This window comes from Hordeum vulgare, chromosome 6H, assembly GCF_904849725.1.
Source record: "Hordeum vulgare subsp. vulgare chromosome 6H, MorexV3_pseudomolecules_assembly, whole genome shotgun sequence".
Classification (NCBI taxonomy): domain Eukaryota; kingdom Viridiplantae; phylum Streptophyta; class Magnoliopsida; order Poales; family Poaceae; genus Hordeum; species Hordeum vulgare.
The window spans coordinates 53,608,756-53,621,998 of NC_058523.1; the positions used below are offsets into that span (position 1 = coordinate 53,608,756).

The window sequence follows — 13,243 nt, forward strand, 5'->3', positions numbered from 1 at the left end:
GGGCAGATCTGGAGTCCGTTCTGGGCTCCGGAGAGGGGAAATCGACGTCGTCGTCATCACCAACCATCCTTCATCGCCAATTTCATGATGCTCTTCATCGTTCATGAGTAATCTCATCGTAGGCTTGCTGGACGGTGATGGGTTGGATGAGATATATCATGTAATCGAGTTAGTTTTGATGGGGTTTGATCCCTAGTATCCACTACGTTCTAAGATTGATGTTGCTACTACTTTGCTATGCTTAATGCTTGTCACTAGGGCCCGAGTCCCATGATTTCAGATCTGAACCTATTATGTTTTCATCAATATATGTGTGTTCTTGATCCTATCTTGCAAGTTGTAGTCACCTACTATGTGTTATAACCCGGCAACCTCGGAGTGACAATAGCCGGAACCACTCCTGGAGATGACCATAGTATGAGGAGTTCATGTATTCACTATGTGCTAATGCTTTGTTCCGGTTCTCTATTAAAAGGAGACCTTAATATCCCTTAGTCTCCATTAGGATCCCGCTGCCATGGGAGGGATGGACAATAGATGTCATGCAAGTTCTTTTCCATAAGCACGCATGACTAAATACGGAATACATGCCTACATTACATTGACGAACTGGAGCTAGTTACATATCACCCTATGTTATAATTGTTACATGATGAATGACATCCGACATAATTTTCCATCACCGATCCAATGCCTACGAGTATTTTCCTACTGGTCCTTGCTAAGTTACTTTACCGCTACTGCTGTCACCACTGCTACTGTTACCGCTGCTACCGTTACTATCACACTACTGTGCTACTGAAACTTTGGTGCAGATACTAAGTCTTTCACGTGTGGTTGAATTGACAACTCAACTGCTAATACTCGAGAATATTCTTTGGCTTCCTCTTGTGTCGAATCAACAAATTTGGGTTGAATACTCGATCCTCGAAAACTGTTGCGATCCCCTATACTTGTGGGTTATCAAGACTATTTTCTGGCGCCGTTGCCGGGGAAGCATAGCTCTATTCTCTGAGTCACTTGGGATTTACGTATGTTGATCACTATGAGGAATCCGAGAGATCAAAAAACTAAAGTCTTGCCCTCAACTACGAGGACAGGTAAGGAACTGCCGTCTAGCTCTGCACTTGATTCACCTTCAGTTATGAGTAAATTTGCGACACCACCACCTATTGGTAATTCTGATATGTCGCCTATGCTTGATGATGCTACTTCTACTATCCATGATGCTTATGATGACGCTTTGCTTGATAATGATATGCCACTGGGTGCATTTCTTGATGCACAAATTGCTAGAGTTACTGCTGAATGAGATGATACTTCTCAAACTGATGAAATTATCGAAGTGGAACCTCTTCTTTCACCTGTTAGACCTAGCTCTCCTAGATATGAATTGCCTAATATACCTGAGGGTTATGTTATGGAGGGAGAGGTAGCTGAAGACTTTCTTGCTTGTAAGGATAGCTATGATCTTGAGAATTTATTACGCAAGTGGAAAGAAAAATCTCTGAATGCTAGAATGAAATACGATCCTAAGTTTGCTACTTCACCCTGATACGTCTCCAACGTATCTATAATTTTTGATGGTTCCATGCTATTATCTTGTCAACTTTGGATGTTTTATATGCATGAATATGCTATTATATATATATTTTTTGGGACTAACCTATTAACTCAGTGCCAAGTGCCAGTTTTTGTTTTTTCCGTGTTTTTGGCCCATTTTCAGACGGAGTCCAAATGGAATGAAACTTTCCGATGATTTTTTTGGGACCAAAAGAGACCCCAGAAGCTTTGGAAGAAGGCCAGATGGGCCACGAGGGAGTCACAAGCCCTCACGCCGCCACCACCCCCCGGTGGTGGCGAGCAGGCTTGTGACCTCCTCGTGGGCCCAAGTGACGCAATTCCACCGCCATAAATTCCTATAAATTCAGAAACCCGCAAAAAGAAACCTAGATCGGGAGTTCCACCGCCGCAAGCCTCTGTAGCCACCAAAAACCAATCTGGAGCCCGTTCTGGCACCCTGCCGGAGGGGGAATCCATCTCCGGTGGCCATCTTCATCATCCCGGCGATCTCCATGACGAAGAGGGAGTAGTTCTCCCTCGGGGCTGAGGGTATGTACCAATAGCTATGTGTTTGATCTCTATCTCTCTCGTGTTCTTGAGATGTCTTGATCTCGATGTACCATGGGCTTTGCTACTATAGTTGGATCTTATGATGTTCTTCCCCCTCTCCCTCTTGTAATGAATTGAGTTTCCCTTGGAGTTATCTTATCGGATTGAGTCTTTGAGAATACTTGATGTATGTCTTGCACGTGTCTATCTGCTGTGATCAACTTGCAGGTTTGTGACAATTGGGAACCTATGCATATGGGTTGGCACACGTGGATTCATGTGAGTACTTGATGTATGTTTTGGTGATCATCTTGCGGGTTCGTGACATTGGGAACCTATGCACAGGGGATGGCACACGTTTTGACTCTCTGGTAGAAACTTTGGGGCACTCTTTGAAGTTCTATGTGTTGGTTGCATAGATGATTCTGAGATTATGTGATGCATATCGTATAATCATGCCCACGGATACTCGAGGTGACAATGGAGTATCTAGGTGACATTAGGGTCTTGGTTGATATGTATCTTAAGGTGTTATTCTAGTACGAACTCTATGATGGATCGAACGGAAAGAATAGCTTCGTGTTATTTTACTACGAACTCTTGAATAGATCGATCAGAAAGAATAACTTTGTGGTGGTTTGGTACCCGAAAATAATCTCTTCGTTTGTTCCCCACTATTAGTGACTTTGGAGTGACTCTTTGTTGCATGTTGAGGGCTAGTTATATGATCCAATTATGTTATCATTGTTGAGAGAACTTCACTAGTGAAAGTATGAACCCTAGGCCTTGTTTCCACGCATTGCAATACCATTCGTGCTCACTTTTACCATTTGTTACCTTGCTGTTTTTGTAATTTCAGATTACGAAAACCTATATCTACCATCCATATTGCACTTGTTTCACCATCTCTTCGCCGAACTAGTGCACCTATACAACTTACCATTGTATTGGGTGTGTTGGGGACACAAGAGACTCTTTGTTATTTGGTTGCAGGGTTGCTTGAGAGAGACCATCTTCATCCTACGCCTCCCGCGGATTGATAAACCTTAGGTCACCCACTTGAGGGAAAATTGCTAATGTCCTACAAACCTCTGCGCTTGGAGGCCCAACAACGTCTACAAGGAGAAGGTTTCGTAGTACACATCAAGCTCTTTTCTGGCGCCGTTGCCGGGGAGGTTAGTGCTTGAAGGTATATGTTTAGATCTTGCAATCGAATCTTTTTGTTTCTTGTTCTTTCGCTAAAAAACTACAAAAAAATGGAATTTAGGATGCCCCATATGCTCCATCTTTTCAATGTCTTTCGTGAGCATGATGGGAAGGAAAATTGTGCTCAAGTGCTGAAAGAAGAATTACATAGAATGCTTGGCATAGAATATGTGAATGATGAGCATGATTGCAATGTTCTTAGCATGAATTCTTTGAATACCCATGATGCTAATGATATGCAAAGCCACAAGCTTGGGGATGCTATATTTGATAATGATGATGTTTTTAGTTCTTCCACTTTGAATGATCAAAATCATTTTGATGAAAGCATGCCCCCCTATCTATGATGATTATTGTGAGGATACTTATGCTTTAAAGAAGAGGGATGATAAACTTTTCATACTCTCGAGAACCCCTTTGCTAAACCTTGCTTTTTCATTGTGGACACAATTTGTAGTGCTCAAGTCTTTTACGATACTCCCACCACTATTCTTGAGAATAGATTTCCTTATGTGGAGAGTAGTAAACTTTCTTTGCTTGTAGATCATGAACAGAATGCTTTAGGTGCTGGTTATATTGTTGAATTCATTCATGATGCTACTGAATATTACTATGAGAGAGGATCATATGCTTCTACTTATTGCAATAGTATCAAGCTTCCTCTCCATATGTTGAAATTTTTGAAGCTATGCTTGTTTTGCCTTCCTATGCTAGTTGATTATTGCTCCAATAAATTGTTTTATCACAAAATCCCTATGCATAGGAAGTGGGTTAGACTTAAATGTGCTAGCCATTTGCTCCATGATGCTCTCATTGTGTTTCAATCCTTACCTTTTATGTGAGCATCATTGAAATCAATGCCTAGCTAAGGGCGTTAAACGATAACACTTGTTGGGAGGCAACCCAATGAATAAATTTTTATTTGCTTGTTGCTTCCTGTTTTGTTTTCTCCACACCATCATAATTCTGTTATGATTGTGTCTTCTGTGTTTCTTTTTGTGTTTGTGCCAAGCAAAACCATTATGATTAGTCTTGGGGATGATCGTTTGGTCATGCTGGAAAAGACAGAAACTTTCTGCTCACGAAAATAATTTTCTTTTTTGTCCTAAAGAGCTTTTGAGTTGATTTTTTTGGCCAATTTCTATGCAAATTCTTCAGACTGTCGTAATTTTTCAGAATTTTTTAAGTACCAGAGGTATACGAAATATACAGATTGATACAGACTGGTCTGCTGTTAACAGATTCTGTTTTTGTTGTGTTGGTTGCTTATTTTGATGAAACTAAGGATAGTATCGGGGGGGGGGGGTATTAGCCATGGAAGATTGAAAATACGGCAACCCAACACCAACATAATTAGAATTTAAGTTTGCTACAGTACCTAAGGAAGTGGTGATTTGCTTTCTTATACTAATGATATCACGAGTTTCTGTTTAAGTTTCGTGTTGTGAAGTTTTCAAGTGTTGGGTGAAGTTCTTATGGACAAAGAGATAAAGAGTGGCAAGTGCTCAAGCTTGCGGATGCCCAAGGCACCCCAAGTTGATTCAAGAATGCTGTAGAAGCCTAAGCTTGGGGATGCCCGGGGAAGGCATCCCCTCTCTCGTCTTCAATCCATCGGTAATGTTACTTGGGGCTATATTTTTATTCACCACATGTTATGTGTTTTTGCTTGGAGCGTCTTGTATCGTAGGAGTACTTTATTTTTGTTGTGTCACAATCATCCTTGCTGCACACCTAGAGAGATATACATGCACTCACCATGATTTTGTCGAGCTTCACTTATATGTTTTGGTAGACAATTCAGCTCACATGTGCTTCACTTATATCTTTTGAGCTAGATACTTTTGCTCTATGTGCTTCACTTATATCTTTTAGAGCACAACGGTGCGTGGCTTGGTAGTTGATCTATGCTTTTAAAGTTGTCTCAAAAGGGGTAGTTATCCAAAGGGATACGAAAACTTCCACCTTCATGTGCATTGAATAGTTAGAGAAGTTTGATTCATCTCAATTAGTTTTGAGTTGTGGTTTTCGTAATATCGAAGTCATGCTAGTTAGGTGTTGTGGATCTAGAAATACTTGTGTTGAAGTTAGTGATTCCCGTAGCATGCACGTATGGTGAACCGCTATGTGATGAAATCTGAGCATGATTAGTCTATTGATTGTTATCCTTTGCGTGGCGGTCGGGATCACGCGATGGTTTATACCTACCAACCCTTCCCCTAGGAGTATGCGTTGAATGCTTTGTTTTGATTACTAATAAAACTTTTGCAACAAGTATATGAGTTCTTCATGACTAATGTTGAGTCCATGGTTTAGATGCACTTTCACCTTCCACCATCACTATCTTCTTAGTGCCGTGCAACTTTCGCCGGTGCACAAAACCCACCATTAGCCTCCCTCAAAACAACCACCATACCTACCTACTATGCCTTTTTCAAAGTCATTCCGAGATATATTGCCATGCAACTACCACCATGACATGTTCCATCACGTCTACATTGCTATTGCATGATCGTAAGATAGCTAGCATGATGTTTCCATTAATGTCTATGCCATGCTAGATCATTGCCACGGTACACTACCGAAGGCATTCCATATAGAGTCATCATTGCTCTAAGTTTTGAGTTGTAAGTGTGATGATCATCATTGATGGAGCATTGTCCCATGTGAGGAAATAAAATAGGCCAAAGAAGTCCACCAAAAAAAAGGAGGCCAAAGATCCCACCAAAAAAATAAAAATAAAAATGAGAGAAAAAGAGAGAAGGGACAATGTTACCACTTTTCCACACTTGTGCATATTAAGCACCATGATCTTCATGATTGAGAGTCTCTCGTTTTGTCACCACCATATAGCTAGTGGGAAATTTTCATTATATAACTTGGCTTGTATATTCCAATGATGGGCTTCCTCAAAATTGCCTTAGGTCTTCGTGAGCAAGCAAGTTGGATGCACACCCACTAGTTTTCTTTAGGAGCTTTCACATACTCCTAGCTCTAGTGCATCTCTTGCTTGGCAATCCCTACTCATTCACATTGATATCTATTGATAAGAATCTCCATAACTCATTGATATGCCTAGTCAATGTGACCATCTTCTCCTTTTTTGTCTTGCAACCTCCACCACACTCCATTCCACTTATAGTGCTAAAACCATGGCTCACGCTCATGTATTGCGTGAGAGTTGAAAAAGTTTGAGAAAGTAAAAGTGTGAAAACAATTACTTGGCCAATACCGAGGTTGTGCATGATTTAAATTCGTTGTGCAAGGATGATAGAGCATAGCCAGACTATATGATTTTGTAGGGATAACTTTCTTTTGGCGTTGTTATTTTGAAAGTTCATGATTACCTTGCTAGTTTGCTTGAATTATTATTGTTTCCATGTCAATAGCAAACTATTGTTTTGAATCTAACGGATCTGAACATTCATGTCACATAAGAAGAGTTACAAAGGACATCTATGCTAGGTAGCATGCAACATCAAAAATTCATTCTTTATCACTTCCCTACTCGAGGACGAGCAGGAGTTAAGCTTGGGGATGCTTGATACGTCTCCAACGTATCTATAATTTTTGATGGTTCCATGCTATTATCTTGTCAACTTTGGATGTTTTATATGCATGAATATGCTATTTTATATTTTCTTTTGGGACTAACCTATTAACTCAGTGCCAAGTGCCAGTTTGTGTTTTTTCCATGTTTTTGGCCCATTTTCAGACGGAGTCCAAATGGAATGAAACTTTACGATGATTTTTTGGGACCAAAGGAGACCCCCGAAGCTTTGGAAGAAGGCCAGATGGGCCACGAGGGAGTCACAAGCCCTCACGCCGCCACCCCCCCCCCCCCCGGTGGTGGAGAGCAGGCTTGTGACCTCATCGTGGGCCCAACTGATGCAATTCCACCGCCATATATTCCTATAAATTCAGAAACCCCCCAAAAGATACCTAGATCGGGAGTTCCGCCGCCACAAGCCTCTGTATCCACCAAAAACCAATCTGGAGCCCGTTCTGGCACCCTGCCGGAGGGGGAATATATCCATCTCCGGTGGCCATCTTTATCATCCCGGTGATCTCCATGATGAGGAGGGAGTAGTTCTCCCTCGGGGCTGAGGGTATGTACCAGTAGCTATGTGTTTGATCTCTCTCTCTCTCTCGTGTTCTTGAGATGTCTTGATCTCGATGTACCATGGGCTTTGCTACTATAGTTGGATCTTATGATGTTCTTCCCCCTCTCCATCTTGTAATGAATTGAGTTTCCCCTTTGGAGTTATCTTATCGGATTGAGTCTTTGACAACACTTGATGTATGTCTTGCACGTGTCTATCTGCTGTGATCAACTTGCGGGTTTGTGACAATTGGGAACCTATGCATATGGATTGGCACACGTGGATTCATGTGAGTACTTGATATATGTTTTGGTGATCAACTTGCGGGTTCGTGACATTGGGAACCTATGCACAGGGGTTGGCACACGTTTTGACTCTCTGGTAGAAACTTTGGGGCACTCTTTGAATTTTATGTGTTGGTTGAATAGATGATTCTGAGATTATGTGATGCATATCGTATAATCATGCGCACGGATACTTGAGGTGACAATGGAGTATCTAGGTGACATTAGGGTCTTGGTTGATATGTATATTAAGGTGTTATTCTAGTACGAACTCTATGATGGATCAAACGGAAAGAATAGCTTCGTGTTATTTTACTACGGATTCTTGAATAGATTGATCAGAAATAATAAATTTGTGGTGGTTTCGTACCCGACAATAATCTCTTCGTTTGTTCCCCGCTATTAGTGACTTTGGAGTGACTCTTTGTTGCATGTTGAGGGCTAGTTATATGATCCAATTATGTTATCATTGTTGAGAGAACTTCACTAGGGAAAGTATGAACCCTAGGCCTTGTTTCCACACATTGCAATACCGTTCGTGCTCACTTTTAGCATTTGTTACCTTGCTGTTTTTGTAATTTCAGATTACAAAAACCTATATCTACCATCCATATTGCACTTGTTTCACCATCTCTTCGCCGAACTAGTGCACCTATACAACTTACCATTGTATTGGGTGTGTTGGGGACACAAGAAACTCTTTGTTATTTGGTTGCGGGGTTGCTTGAGAGAGACCATCTTCATCCTACGCCTCCCGCGGATTGATAAACCTTAGGTCACCCACTTGAGGGAAAATTGCCACTGTCCTACAAACCTCTGCGCTTGGAGGCCCAACAACGTCTACAAGGAGCAGGTTGCGTAGTAGACATCACACTCATCTTTGTCACTGATAAGGATTATGAATTCTCTGTCGATCCTGAGTTAATCACTTTGGTAGAATCTGATCCTTTTCATGGTTATGAATCTGAAACGGTTGTAGCACATCTTACTAAACTGAATGATATAGCCACCCTATTCACGAATGAGGCAAAATTCGCCATTACTATATCCTTAAGTTGTTTCCTTTCTCACTAAAGGGTGATGCTAAGACTTGGTTTACTTATCTTGCTCCTGGTTGTGTGCGTAGTCCCGAGGATATGATTTACCACTTCTCTGAGAAATATTTTCCTCCCCATAAGAAACAAGCTGCCTTGCAGGATATATATAACTTTGTGCAAATTGAAGAAGAGAGTCTCCCACAAGCTTGGGGGAGGCTTGTCCAGTTACTGAATGCTTTACCTGACCACCCTGTTGAGAAAAATCAAATACTTGATATCTTTTATAATGGACTAACCGATGCTTCTAGGGACCACCTAGATAGTTGTGCTGGTTGTGTTTTCAGGGAAAGAACTGTGGAACAAGGTGAAATTCTATTGAATAATATCTTGAGGAACGATAATGCTTGTACTATTCCTGAACCACCTTCGAAGCCAACTCCGAAGAAAAGAGGTATTCTATTCCTCAGTCCCGAAGATATGCAAGAAGCCAAGAAATCTATGCAAGAGAAAGGTATTAGATCTGAAGATGTTAAGAATCTACCACCTATCGAAGAAATACATGGTCTTGATAACCCGACACAGGTACTAGAGGTAAATTCTCTTCGTAGATTCAATGAGAGTGATATTCCTTATGATAAACCTGCTACCTTATGCTTAGATGAATTTGATAACTTCGTTGCCAAACAACAAAGTTTCAATGATTATGTTAGCAGACAATTGGAACAAAATGCTCACATGATTAATCATATAAGTGCTTGTGTGGATAGAAATGTCAATGATCTTAAGCTTTTGAGTAAACATGCCTCTATGGTCACTACTCAAGTAGAACAAGTACTTAAGGCTCAAAATGACTTGCTCAATGAGTTGAATGACAATTATGTTAGAGTTGTCACTAGAGGTGGTAGAATTACTCAGGAACCTTTGTATCCTGAGGGCCATCCTAGGAGAATTGAACAAGATTCTCAAGGAGTTAACACTGATGCACCTAGTCATCCTGGTAATCAAAACAAAAAGAAACATGATAGGAACTTGCATGCTAGCAAACCTGTTGCTGTTACACCCGAGAATCCAAATGATGTCTCTGTTTCTGATGCCGAAACACAATCTGGTGATGAACATGAGCCTAGTGATAATATTGATAGTGGTGTTCATGATGATGCTCAACCTAGTAATGATAAGGATGTGGAGATTGAACCTGTTGTTGATCTTGATAACCCACAACCTAAGAACAAGAGATATGATGAGAACGACTTTATTGCTAAGCATGGTAAAGAAAGAGAACCATGGGTTCAGAAACCCATGCCCTTTCCTCCCAAACCATCCAAGAAAAAGGATGGTGAGGATTTTGAGCGCTTTGTTGAAATGATTAGACCTATCTTTTTGCAAATGCGTTTGACAGATATGCTCAAAATGTCTCCTTATGCTAAGTACATGAAAGATATTGTGACTAATAAAAGGAAGATACCTGAGGTTGAGAGTTCCACCATGCTTGCTAATTACACCTTCAAGGGTGGGACTCCTAAGAAACTAGGTGATCCCGGAGTGCCCACTATACCTTGCTCCATTAAAGGAAATTATGTTAGGATTGCTTTATGCGATCTTGGAGCTGGTGTTAGTGTTATGCCTATCTCTTTATATCGTAGACTTGAATTGGATAAGTTGACACCCACTGAAATGTCTTTGCAAATGGCCAACAAATCAACTGCTTTTCCTATTGGCATTTGCGAGGATGTGCCTGTTGTGGTTGCTAACGTTACTATCTTAACGGACTTTGTTATTCTGGATATTCCCGAGGATGATGCCATGGCGGTCATCCTTGGAAGACCCTTTTTAAACACTGCAGGGGCTGTTATTGATTGCAACAAAGGCAATGTCACTTTCCATGTTAATGGTAATGAGCACACGGTGCACTTTCCGAAGAAACAATATCGAGTTCATTGCATGAATGCTATTGAAAAATCTTCATCAATTCTTATTGGAAGCTTTGAATGCCCTATACCTACTGTCAAGATGAAGTATGATTAACTTGTTGGGGATATGCATATCCCCGTTGAGGTAACCTAGTGATTATTCAAAAATTCTCCGGTTTTATGTGATTCTAAAAAAGTTTGTCAAGGAGACTTGATCAACCTCATTGACGGATTTCTTTTGATGACCATGAGATGGATGAATCTAGAAGTCACAACCTTCTATTCCGAACTTTTACTTTCTGTTGTTTAGAAGAAAAATGATAAATTTAGCTTTATTTTTCCTGTTTCCTCCTTTTTTCCGTCCCTTAGAAAAGTGTCCCGAAAATAAAAGTTCTTCAAATTCCCTGAAATTCAAGTATGCTTTTTTCTCGAATATTTGAAAATTTCTGAGATAGGAAGCTAGTGAGGGGGATGCACTAGTGGGCCACAAGACAAAGAGGCACGGGCACCCCCTTGGCCGCGCCTGGCAGGCTTGTGGGTCCCACGTGGCCCCCTCTACTTATTCCAGCTCCCATCTCATTCTTCTACCTCCAGAAAAAATCATTCCACAGCTCAAACCCGTGTTCTTGCTCTTCATGCTGCATTTTTCGATCTCCTTGTGCAAAGCCCCATTCACCAAACTGTTTTGGGGAATTGTTCCTTAGTATGTGATTCCTCCATTGGTCCAATTAGTTTTTGCTCTAGTGCTTTATTCGTTGCGTATTTTTGCTGTCTTGGTGACCCTATTCTTGAGCTTGGCATGTTAATTTTAGTTGGTCCCAAGTAGTTTTGATAAATGATATGGCTTCTAGGCACTTGTAGGAGTAGTTGCTATGAGTTTTGTTGAGCCTTGTTCACTTTTCTTTTGAGTCACTAAAATTTCAGAAAAAGAAGATGTTCAGGAGAAACTATCATGGTGGTTCCTCAAGCAAAAGGGGTCCCCGTCTCTCGATTCGGGAGCCCGATCCTTATCAGCCGAGGAACGCACAGGTACAACCCTGTGAATGGCCTTCCGATGAATTCATGATTGATGCAGGTTTCAAGGACGAGTTTGATACATTTGTTCACAACGCCGGGATCGAAGAATTCATCTCCAACAAATGCAAACAGTATACTACACTCACTGCCTCTTTTGTTTGTAGATTCTAATTTTCAGTTGGCCGTGACTCATCCATACTGTTTGATCTTTATGAAAAATCATATACCATGGATTTAGAGGATTTTAATAGAATTTGCAAGATACCTGATTGGGGTAGCCCCAATGATCCTCCTAAGTCTTCGGTTAGAGATTTTATTTCTAGTATAACTGTTGGAGAAACTAGAGATATTACGCAGGCTACCATGGGGAGCATTCATTTCCCTCCCTTACATTATTTTGCCCTCTTCATAGGTAGATGCATTAACAACAAGATTGAGCATTGTCACCTCTGCGCACCTGACCTTAGTATTCTTAAGAGCGCAGTAACGGGTGATGGAAGTTTCAACATGGGAGCTATAATCGCGAGGAGGCTAAATAATAATGCTAACGAAGGGGATTTCTTTGGTGGGATCTATGCCACTCGCATAGCAAATTTTCTTGGAATACCCATCCGCACAGGAGATCCCCCGCTCCATACAGCTTTCCTTGATCGCGCCGCTATTACGCGTTATCAGTTCCTTGAGAGGGATAATGAATCCATCCTATACCGGTTAATATTTAACCGATAGCGTGTTTTTCATATTACCCTTCCTGCTCCTGCCTTCTTTGACTTTCAGGTAAAACGGAGATATTACATAACCAGAGTAGAGGCAGAGGAGTATGAGAGGGAGGCGAAGGCTGCTCGCCTCCGTGAGGCAGCTATTCAGGCGGTAGCTGCCGCGATCCCGTACAACCCCCATTATGATTTTGGATATCGCCCGGACCAGCCGTGGGAGTAGACCAACTTAGGCCAAAAGCCTAAGCTTGGGGGAGTACGTGTTTCTCACCGACTTTATATTCATGCTCACACATTCACTTTTGATAGTCGGTGTTCACACCTTGCCATTGTATCATCCATGCTAGTTTATTTCTTTTTCTCGCTTTCTTCTCGTGTGTTTGTTTAAATTGAGAAAAACAAAAAAAATAGTTGTAAGTTTACTTTCCAGCTTGCTTAGTGTTTAAAAAAAACCAAAAAGATTTCCCGTTTTTCTTTTACTTGTTGTGAGCTTTCCCGTGTAAATAGTTTTCTTTTTCTTTGGGTCAAGGTAGAAGACCATGATTAAAATGTTTAGTGGCCCTCACATGCATAATTTTTTATCCGTCAAAGAGCCATATTAGCTTGTCTTCTCCTTTGAGTTTGCTTGCAGATTCCAGCTTAGTCCAATGCACGAACACTCTCATTATTATTCACATCATTCGGTCGTGCAAGTGAAAGGCAATAATGATGATATATGATGAAGTGACTGGGCCTGGAAGAGCTGGTATGAACTCGACCTATTATGTTTTTGTAAATATGACTAGCTCATCGTTCCTAATTTAGCATTGTTATGAGAGAAACATGTTTGCAATGACAACTTAGTGATCATAGTTTCTGATG

The 13,243-nt window shown here is 41.0% G+C and overlaps 1 pseudogene; it reads right to left on the minus strand.

The window, feature by feature from the left end:
• LOC123405063 overlaps positions 1–13,243 on the minus strand; it is a 52,158-nt pseudogene that overhangs the window by 619 nt on the left and 38,296 nt on the right.